Below are 11,798 nucleotides of genomic sequence, written 5' to 3'. Positions count from 1 at the left end.
GACAATATAAAACTAACTGAATTAGAATATAAAGAATCCAATCTGTATAATTTTTATGTTTGTATATGCCAATTAAAAAAGAAATTCAGGCTTTACAGAGGGGAATAAATAGAATAAGCTTATGTTGTCATGAAATTGAAACACAATACATAAAAATGCCATATTTTAACTGTATTAGGGAAAGCATCATGGAAAAGACAGCATGAAGATTCAGACAGATGATGAGAAAACAAATGTTATTCAAAACAATAGAAATAAGAAGAAGTATGAAAGGATTACAAATAGCCCATGTGAAAGCCAGTACCCAGATCTGTCTGCCTGGAGACAGGTTCTTGTAAGAGAATAGTTCCTCTAAGAGAATTTCCTTCCTTGGAGTTTAGAAAGCACACAATATGTACTCATTAAGATCTAAAAGACAGGATAAATTCTAATTAAAAACATTTTCAAATTCTACATTAAGAAGAGCTTTCCAATGGATATGCCAAGGCATATCGGTGTGCCTAAATTAAGTGACCAATGTACTAAGAATTGTGAGCCTCTCAGCCCTTGGGGTATAAATCCTCTAGCTATAGATGGCTGGCCTATTCCCTCTGTGTGCCATACAAATATAATTTTCTAAACATAAAATGCCATAAAAAGTTGTAAAACAATGGGTTAAATAATATGGCTATTATGCAATGAGAAAAGAAAACTAAGTGGGAGAGAAAATGATGTACAATGTCTTTGCCTAGTCTGGTGGCATTGTGGAAGATCAAAGAGAGGAAAGACAAGTGGCAAAAGAGTAGTTAAGAAAGTGCTGTAAGGCAACAATAAATGTTGGCAAGGATGTGAGGGAAAAGGTACACTCATACATTGCTGGTAGAACTGCAAACTGGTGCAACTACTATGGAAAGCAGTATGGAGATTCCTCAGAAAACTTGGAATGGAAGCTCCATTTGACCCAGCTATCCCACTCCTTGGTTTATACCCAAAGGACTTAAAATCAGCATATTTCAGTAATGCAGCCATGTCAATGTTTACAGCAACTCAATTCACAGTAGCTAAACTATGGAACCAACCTAGGTGTCCTTCAATAGATGAATGGATAAAGAAAATGTGGTGTATATATTCAATGGAATATTACTCAGCTTTAAAGAAGAGTAAAATAATGATATTTCCCCAGTAAACGAATGGAGTTGGAGAATGTCATGCTAAGCGAAATAAGCCAATCCCAAAAAACTAAAGGCCAAATGTTTTCTCTAATATGCGGATGCTAATTCACAATAAAGCGGAGTGTGGGGGGCACTAGAGAATAATAGCGTTACCTTAGATTCGGTAGAAGGAAGTTAAGAGAGGTAAGGGGAGTAGATGTGGGGATAGGAAAGACAGAATGAAATAGACATTATTACTTTATGTATATATGGGACTGCATGACCAATATGACTCTATAACATGTACACTCAGAAAAATGAGAAATTATATCTCATCTATGTATGATATATCAAAGTGCATAAATGCATTCTACTGTCATGTATAACTAATTAAAACAAATTTTAAAAAAAGAAAGTGCTGTAATAAGTTAGGCACAAAACTAAGGCCCAAAATTAGAGTAGTAACAACAGGCAAAATAGGTTGTGAAAGAATAACTGCTTAGAACTCAGTTTAGTTCAGTCAAATATTTATAGCTGTCTATTATGTGTCTGCCATTCTCCAGGCATTGGGGATTTTAAAACTGAAGAAACAATTTCGAGTGATTATAAATTTTTTAAATTATAGAGACAGAATTCCAGGTTTTCCTTAATACGATCTGTTTTACACAGACTTAAAGAAATGAAATATCAAAAGGCATTGTATATTGCACCATAAACCAAAGGTAGTTCCAACCTAACCATTAAAGCTTTAAAAAATAAGCCTTTTGGTGAAAAGACCCAATATCAGTAGCCAAAGGGTTATGAAGAAAATTCCATGGAACAGAATGCTAAAGACAATAAATAGTTTTTAACATGTTTATATATGAGCCAGGGTTAGAATGCATGCCATTGGTAAACTCCATTTTTAGCTTTTAAAAGATAATTATAGCAGCTATCATTTATTAGGTGCTTACTACATATCAAACTGTGCCATCAGTTGATATATTATCTCATGGTATCCTCAAAACAACCCTGAAAGGGTAAGTATTGTCAGTACCACATTTTTTCATGATAAAACAAGGCTCAGAATATTAAGTAATCTACCTAAGATATACAAAGCCAGTTAAATAGCAAAGCTAGAATTAAAACCTAGCTCTAAAGTCCTTGTTCTTAAGAAAATGCTCTAAGACAAACATAGGTAAGACACATTCATGCACTGTTCTAAGAGAGAGTGCTTACCCAAGGCTCACTAACTGGGTCCATTCAGGAAGAAATTTTGAGGTCTATATATTAGTATTCTGCTGACATACAAATTACCACAAACTTGTTGACTTAAAACAATGCAAATCTATTCTCTTACAGTTTTATAAGTTAGAAGACTAAAATGAATCTCACTGGATTGAGATCAACATATTAACCGAGCAGTCATTCCTTTCTGAAGGTTGTAGAGTACACTCTACTTCTTTCCCTTTTCCAGCTTCTAGAGGCTACCAGAATTCCTTGGCTCATGGCTCCTTCCTACATCTACAAAGCCAGAAATGGTTAGTCAATTCCTCTTCATGCTGCTCTGTCTCTCTGGTTCCTCCATAGTTTTATCTCTTCTCACCGCAAAAGGGTTCTCAGTTCTGAGGACCCGCATGATAAGATTGGGCGCACTCAAGTAATCCATCATAGCTCACCATCTCAAACTCCCTAACTTTATCGCATCTACAAAGTTCTTTTTCTTATGTAAGGTAACAGATTCTGAAGATCAGAACACACACATGGGGGGCGGGCATTATTCTGCCTTTCACTAAGAAACAAAGGAGCTATTCAGTGTTTGAACCATTATAATTGGTTACACATGTATAAGATAATTCACTGATAACATTTTAGCTTGCCCTTACTTATAGGAAGAGAATGTGCTGTTTAGAGGATGCAATGTCTACTCTCATGAGCAGATGCGTTTTACATTATGTTGAATGATTTGTTTTCTGAGTTATACATTACTGCCTTGTGAATGCTGTCAGAATGAGTCAGAATCTCTTAGTCTAAAAACTCCAAGACTCAGACAAGATCAATATTCTGAATCTTTAAGTTAAGGATCAGAGTCAAGGGTGAGGGAGGGGGTATATTTAATGGTTCTATATCTATGATAAAAACAACCTTTTGAAAATCATGTTTAAGAAGTTATATATAATTAGATATATCTAAGAATACAGTTATATGTCACTCCCTTTGATTTATGAGACTTGTATCAACAAAGAGAATAGTTACAGCTTTCTGATTGTGCCTGTATAATCAATCAAATGGTTTGAAGTAGAATGTCCTTGGAAGGCAGCAGGGAATTTCAAATCAAAAACTTTTAAAACTTGGATCACAAAGATCAGTGGTTGGCTAGTCGTGGGGTATTTGGGGGAGAATATACAGTGACTGCTCATGAATATGAGGTTTCTTTTTGGTATAATAAAAGTGTTGATTATGATAGTTACATACATAGATACATAACTCTGAATAGACAAAAATCATTGCATTGTACATTTTAAATGAGTAAATTTCATGGTGTGTACATTATATCTCAACAAAGCTGTATAAAAATGGGTCACAAGGAGAATTCAGTGAGAGGAGGATCTGGTTAAATATACATATTAAATGAAGAATAAAAATAAGAGATCTTATGCAATATGATCTTAGTGAAGATCCCTTCCTTAATGCCTACTATTTCCCTCTTTTTTGTTCTATCTACTTTAGATTTTTATATATTCTGTTCTTGGAAATGTCATAATTTTCTATGCCTTTAAATTTTGTTTTGCAGTTTACTACGTTTACTACTCTACTAATATATACTATATAAAATTCAAAAAACTTACTCCATAAATTATGAATATAGAATATAATTCTGATGCTAATATCAAACGCTCCTTACTAGAAAGTAAATACAGATAAGGGAAATGTTCTCATTCTGTTTTAGGAGCTCCTGTTTTATTACCCTTGTTCTGCACTGTGCATGTATTCTCTATATGCCTTAAATCATTCCAACCACCTCAAGAGGTATATCAAATTCATGTGTTCTTGTACCAAGATTCGCATATTAAAATCAAAGAACTTGTCTCTACTTGCAAATGTAGAAAGTTCACACTTTGCAGACAACCTTCATTTGCTCATTTTATAGTTATATCTATTATAGTGCCCCAGCAGTGACTCCGCATCTGTAGAATGCTATTGAATGACTTTTCTCCACAGTTCTTTTTACCTGCATCCTCTTTCTCAAGAGCAATAATAGCCCTCTCTTCAAAAACACTATAACAGAGTACACTGTCAGAGGTTACAAGGCAGTTTTGCTTACAAATTAGAAAATCAGGCAATGTTTTGCTTGAGGCTTTCTTACAGTTGATAGGAAAATAATCACCTATATAGCCCATAAAAATGTCCCCCCTGAATAACAATCAAGCCATTTCAATAGAATACTTTCCTGAAACTGACACATTAGTTAAATTAATAAAATAACATTATCTACGCCGATAAAAAAAGTTCCTTCAACCTTGAGGTGGAACACTTGTCTCCTATGAGCTTAGACAAAATGGTCTGGTTACTTTTCTACATAAAAGTTGTAAAAGATCACTTCCTATTCTCAGGAAAGAGAAACAGAAATACCTGCTATTATAAGCCTAATCCTTGAGTATGATTGTGCTTACATACTGGATTCTCCACTGAATCACAAGTATACCATACTGTTATATGTTTTCATGCAGTACAATGCATTCTATTCATATGGAATGCCTAGTTATATATGCTGAAAGAACATGATGGTCCAAGAACAGAAGATAAATATACATAATCCACACTGTAAAGTACAGTTTTATGTAATTTTCTTGCTCTTAAATACAAATGCACAATTGACCATATAGTATAAACACCACAAATTCAGTTCCTGATGCAAAACTGCCTTTGTCAAATAATTTTCTCATTCATTTTTCTAGGATTCTATCAAAACCTGGAAAAAATTTAATTATTGCAGTTGAAACTGGAAAATGTTGCAGAGGTTACAAAATAGCTTGCACTGAAATTTATAACACATTTGTAAGTTTGTCAAGATTGTGTTGTTGTCATTGTTGTTGTTTTAATACACACAGAAACTCAAGTCCACATTCTGAGGATCCTTTCAGACAACTGAAAGCTGAATTTTCCAAGCAGGCAGCTGTAGCTCATTAGCTCTGCCATGGACCGTGAAAGCCACTTGCCAATAGTGTCGAAAGACTATTACTCATTTCAATCTCTCCAAAGAAGATAGACCTTTTTCTCCAACAAACATTAGTGAAAAACACTGAATTTGGGGCTGTGACTGGAACAGCTCAGCGCACATGGATGGAAACTCAACAGGGAAACTAAAGCCAACTGGAGGTGGCAGATTGATGTTCCAGCTTTTTACCTTCAGAGACCAGAGCTTCCAACTAGTTTTCAAGAAGAAAGAAAACAAAACAATCATGTAGAGATAATAATGTACTTGAAGCATGTATGATAATCCGATTGCCTGACAGAACTGTCAGTCTGAATGGCAAATTCTCTGCATATGATTGAGTTTTGCAATCCCAGCAGCTCAAACTTAAGGGGCCAATCAAATCAGCTTTAAATGTCAGTCACCATCCAAGCAAGGCAGTTACTCAGAAAAATCAAGATTACACTTAGAAATAGTTTAAGTCCTTATTCAACAATCACGAAGACAACTAAGGAAATTCTATAGACATTTATAGAATTCTGTAGAATTAAATAGAATATTAGTATGCTATAGCTAGCATGCAAAAGGTAAAAAGTAATATAACTACCTAGGTAATATTGAGTAGTGTTATTCTTCCCACAGTATTTAAATCTAAACAATTATATAATACTCAACTAAAATTTAGCTGGGTAGAGACTGATGTTCAGTTTAGATATAAACACTACGTGGGATTCCAAGTTATGAGATATGCTTTGTTTCTTAATCAAGATGCTAGCTACTCAGGTATCTCTAGGTTATAAAAATTCATTAAGCTGTATACTCACAATATATGAATCTTTTTGATCAAAGAAGTTTTGTGATCAAGGAAACATCATGTCCTCTAGTCAATTGCCCCATGAATTTAATTGCTGAGAAAAGCAACAATATCAAATTCCTATTTGATCACAACTTCAGACTTAGTTTTCAGTTTTCCAAGCTACCTGTTAAGGACAGACTCACGTTAGCATCTTAGAGCAACAGAACATGGTTCATTATATGTGGGTATATTATTCTCAATAGTTTTTTACAATGAGAACTATTTATATTTTAATGTCTTAGAAGAGTATTTTTAAATAGCTGTGATATCAGGGTTTTTTTAAACATTTTTAGTTGTAGATGGACACAATACCTTTAGTTTTTTATTTACTTATTTTTATGTGGTGCTGAGGATTGAACCCAGTGCCTCTCACACGGAAGGCATGCACTCTACCACCAAGCTACAACCCCAGCCCCTGATATCAGGTTTTATTCCTGAAAAGATCTACCAAACCACAAGTCATGCGTAATATTCTTTAATAGTCACAAAGTAGTTTGTGAAAATATAAGAACAGTATTTCAATAGTAAATACTCACAATATTTGATACTGATGACAGAGGCAGAACAAAACACATACTAAGACACTTAACAAAGCATATAAGAAAGATAATAGAAAAAAGAATGAGACCCAGATATGAGTTCCAATTTTACAAGACACTGTTAAAAGATATATCTAACTCCGAGGTTACCGTTAGAGAATAGAGAAACAAAGTTTTAAGGCTATAATTACTGAAAATTCTGTAACAGCTTTTTATTTCTATAAGGTAGAATCATTGCTTTAAGTTGAGATTCTCAGCATTAGCTTGGTCTACTGTACCCACAACTCCCACACTGTGTAAGCTACCTCAATAACTAGGAAAGGCTCTCTTTTTGTTTATGGGCCAAGTATTACATTATGTGTTTTTAATACCAAATATTCACATATGCAATTCTATGCATATGAATATTAAATCATGATAGCATATGAGGCTGAGACCAGTAGTAAGGTTACAAAAAAAAAATTCATAGTACCCTTATATTTTTTCTAGGTACTGAAATTATCCAAAGGGCAAACCCCAACTTCAACTGGATGTTCAAAATGCACAGAAAGTCATTTTCTTGATCAGTTTGTGTTAATACAGCAACAATTTTAAATCTAATTCCATGAAAGGAGCATTTTTTAATCCATCAAAATTTACATAACTCACTATAGCTTACAATTGGGTCAAAATTCTGAGAAAGGAAATTTGGTCTTAACCTTCAATTAAAATAAATTCTCAAATGCATGTCTAATATTAATGGCTATGTAGACACATTTTTCCATATGATTATACCTTTTTAAACATACTTTTAGCATATAGGTAGCATTGAGTAATCTGCTCAAAGTCATCTCAGTTTCTTTCTCACATTAACCAGGATTTCAATGCACTACTCCAAATAAATTTGTTAATTGCCGAATATTTCCAAATAACCAAAGGTTGAGTTAACTATTAAACCATATGAAACTACCACTTTTATAGATGAAAGCAAGTCAAACTTTGGTAATTTCATGTGGCTTAATTAAAAATGGTTTTTAGAGAGTTTCAATTTATGCTAAGAAAAAATAAAAGTTTACCTGATGTGAAAGTACAAAAAAAAAAAAAAAATACTTCCAAAGGAACAACCAATTGCTAAGGTATAAAAAGCAATAAAATAGTAGGCTTTATAAAAAGATGGGGAAAAAATCAGGTAGTTCAACAGGTTCCTGAAATCCTGGTGGTGATCGATAAATTGACTTCTGCTTCACCTTTTATGAAGAGGCTGTACTTAGCAAATCACTGTGTAAGCTACCTCAATAACAGCATTCCTGCTATCAAGTTTACTTGCAATGATTCCAACAAAGAAATTAATTTCTTAGATGACAAGAAAAGGTTATCTGAAATGGGGAAAACACAGGAGATTGAGCTTTCTGCTAATAAAACAGACAAATATCAGTCTAGGCACTGAATTCAGAACTGTTTAACTGTCGGCAAGATCTGAATTCCCTGTAGCCCAAAGGCTATCATCATTTTACACACAGACATACACTATACATACATATATGTATGAATGTATACATACATTCATACATACATATATGTATGAATGTATACATACATTCATACATACATACTTGCTCTGGGTTTTTAGGACTTTTTTCTAAAGGTTCAGACTCAGAAACCCAAACCTGAGAAAACTGGAATAGTCAACCTAATCTCCAGCTACTAATCCATGTTCATGTACACATACACACACACCACAATGCATCCATCCACATTCCAAACACCAAAGAATGTTTTTCTAAAACACATAATGAATATATTAACTCTTCAGACAATAAGTAGTATTACAAAATCATACAACCGCTATTGTTTGTTCTATTACCATATCAGTAAAATATGTAACCAGCAGTGATAAAATCTGAGAACTAGAAACTACCATTGATCACAAGTTACCAGATCCACTCCTTCCCCAAAACACTCATGTTTAAATCAAACTCATATCACTAAGTGTTCTCATAGAAAACCTCTTACGACTATTCCATTTTGCAAATCTAAGGAAAATCTCTAAGGTATTCTGCAGGTATGAATCTCAACTTCACCACTGAATAACAACATAATCTTGGGAGAAATTGTTTAACTTCAATAATTATCTATTTCCTAATATGTAAAATGAGGATAATAATGGTACCCTCCTTACAGTATTTTCACAGGTATTAGACGATATGATGTATATAAAATGCTTACTATAATACATGACATAAATTCCAGTAAATGTTATCTGTTATTTTCAATAGTACTGTTATATAGTTATGAATTTACAAGTACTTTGAAGGTGGCAGTTGCCTATCCCTGGTTTTGTTAGTGAAAATATTTTCTTTTAAAAATAGTTTATTTCTTTTTGTAATATGTAGATCTCTGAAATAATTCTGACTGTTAAAACTAGGAGACTCTTGAGTAGTTTAAAAGAAAGAGTGTACTTATAAAAGAATTAATTACTTCTTTACATGGAATTTCTTTCCATTGTTGTATTTCAACATCATATGTAATATTGCAAGTAAAAAATAAAAATCAGAGCTTCTTGTCACTAATGTAAAAAATAAATATATATGCAGTATTTAATGGGATGAAATACAAGTGATAGATTGTCCATATTAAAAAGAATAAGAATAAACAATGAATCAAAATAAAATCAAATTAGATTTTAAAGCTTGAGGAAATTTTTTAAATCATCTAGGCCCAATCCCCTCACTTTATAAAAAAGACTGTAAAGGGTGATTTATGCAATGTTATATGGCCAAAATCAAACATATTAGAAGAACCCAGGTCTTCTGACTTATAGTCCAAATATCTTTATAATATGCTTCTCTCCAAAGAATAAGTGAAAAAATCATTAGACAAATTCCTATTTCAAAATTTCTAGTAAAAGCCACGTTTGAATACACAAAACTAATTAAGGGGAGGATGTGCAATGAGAAAGCTAAAGGAAAAATATCCAGTGTAAATAGTAGAAAATATTCAAATGGCAGCTAATCCATTCCTTCATTGTATGTTAATATATAAAGTACATACTCTGAGCTTCCAGCTCCTTGTTTGTAAAATGGGAATCCTACCTACAACAAATAAACAAGATATTCACAGGTTAAAATAGCACAATAGGGCTGGGGATGTGGCTCAAGCGGTAGCAAGCTCGCCTGGCATGCGTGCGGCCCGGTTTGATCCTCAGCACCACATACAAACAAAGATGTTGTGTCTGCTGAAATCTAAAGAATAAATATTTAAAAAAAAAATTCTCTCTCCCTCCCTCCCTCTCTCTCTCTCTTTAAAAAAAAAAAAATAGCACAATAGTTGAGAGTCAAACTACCTATATTTGAATTTTAACTCCACAATTTACTCATTGTTTGATCAAGTTATATAACTTACCTGAGCCATGGGAAGCCCTTTAGCATAGAACATGACACATAATAGCTGTAATAAGTTTTAGTGTTATGAATATATATATAAATTACCTGCCCTGCCCTTAGAGGATACTGAATAATAAAAGCACAACCGTCATGAATAACAACAAAAATATCTGCTTTACAAGTAAAACTAGAACAGATTGACAGAGTTGATATGCCAAATAAAAATCAATGCTCTTTGCCACTTCTAGTGCAAGAATGAAGACCATTCTCAGCAGACTGTGGACATTCCAGAAAATGTCAACTTCACTCTGAAGCAATACATAGTTATTGTGAAGGGCCTCAAAGGAACCCTATGGAGGAATTCCAATCACATCAGTGTAGAACTCAATCTCCTTGCAAAGAAAGACATTATTAGGATGGCAAATGGCAGGGAAATAGAAAGGCACTGGTTGTTGTTTGCACTGTTTGTAATCATGCACAGAACATGATCAAGAGAATCTGTGCATGCTCACTTCCTTATCAATGTCTTTATTTAGAAGAATGGGTCTCTTGTTAAAATGCAAAATTTCTTGGGTAAAAAATACATCAACAGGGTTCAGAGGAGGTCAGATGTTGCTTGTTCATAACTCACACCCAGAAAGATGAGTCAATTCTTGAAGGAAATGACATTGAGTTGAACTTGTTTCAAATTTAACTGCTTTGATTCAATAAGTCACAACAGTTAAAAACAAGAATATCGGGGAAAAAAATGGATGATGTCTATGTCTCTGCAAAAGGAATAGTTCAGCATGCTGATAAATAATATCTAAGAATTGTCCTGTTACAGAAACAAGATCTCAGGTTATAAGACCAATGTGTGGTATTTTAGTGATGTAACAAAAGATCTCTGTTGAGCCGACAAAAGACCTCTATTGATCCTAAAATGGTAGCACATGCCTATATTCCCAGCAATTTAAAAGACTAAAGCAGGAGGATCCTAAGTATGGGGCCAGCTTTGGCAACTTAAGAGATATCCTATAAGGCTGGGTATGTAGCATAGTGGTAGAGTACCCATGGGTTCAATCCCCAGTGCCACAAAAAATAAATAATGAAAAACATTCATTGAAAAAAAATTAAAATAAACACTTATTTATCCTGAAACATGCCCATACCCTGAAATGTGTGAAAAGTTTATTATACTAGGATTAAACATCAAATTCATAAAGTATAAAAGTTGAAACCTATCCAGTAAATTATTACTCCATAGTGAAATATTTAGAAAAATATGGTATTCAGGGTATTGGACTTTCAAATGCTCAGTTCACAAGGTATTGTTGTTGTTATTCTTTTTCTTTTTAAAGGTTTAAGTCAAAAGTTAAATAATAGCAGAAGGCTTACAAAGTATGAAATTAAACTTACAGCAAAGATACTTAAATAAATCTCTGAAAGACCAGCTGTGTATAGAAGAAACCTTCATCTTTAGAAGACTGTATCTTTGTGATATGGTTTTCATAAACTTCTAATCAAAATATAATAAAAAGGAAAAAATGGTAGAAAATCACTTCTAATATATCACCATTTAAGAAAACCAATTCCCAGGTGACTTAGAAAAGATCTATCTCTGAACTGGGTGGAAAGGCGTGATTCCTAAATCCAAAGGGAAATTAAACCACAAACTTTAAACAAAACAGCATGAAAAAATCAATATCTCACAAAATAAAAAGGAATAATTTAGTTTTCAGCTTTCTTTTTACAAAA

The 11,798-nt window shown here is 33.3% G+C and overlaps 1 pseudogene; it reads left to right on the top strand.

Moving 5' to 3' along the window:
* The first annotated feature begins 202 nt into the window (after positions 1-202).
* Positions 203-10,863, top strand: LOC114090957 (large ribosomal subunit protein uL6 pseudogene; annotated as a pseudogene).
* Positions 10,864-11,798: the final 935 nt, after the last annotated feature.

This window comes from Marmota flaviventris, chromosome 18, assembly GCF_047511675.1.
Source record: "Marmota flaviventris isolate mMarFla1 chromosome 18, mMarFla1.hap1, whole genome shotgun sequence".
Classification (NCBI taxonomy): domain Eukaryota; kingdom Metazoa; phylum Chordata; class Mammalia; order Rodentia; family Sciuridae; genus Marmota; species Marmota flaviventris.
Note: the sequence above shows the minus strand (reverse complement) of the source record. Positions and strands in the feature narration are given on the sequence as shown.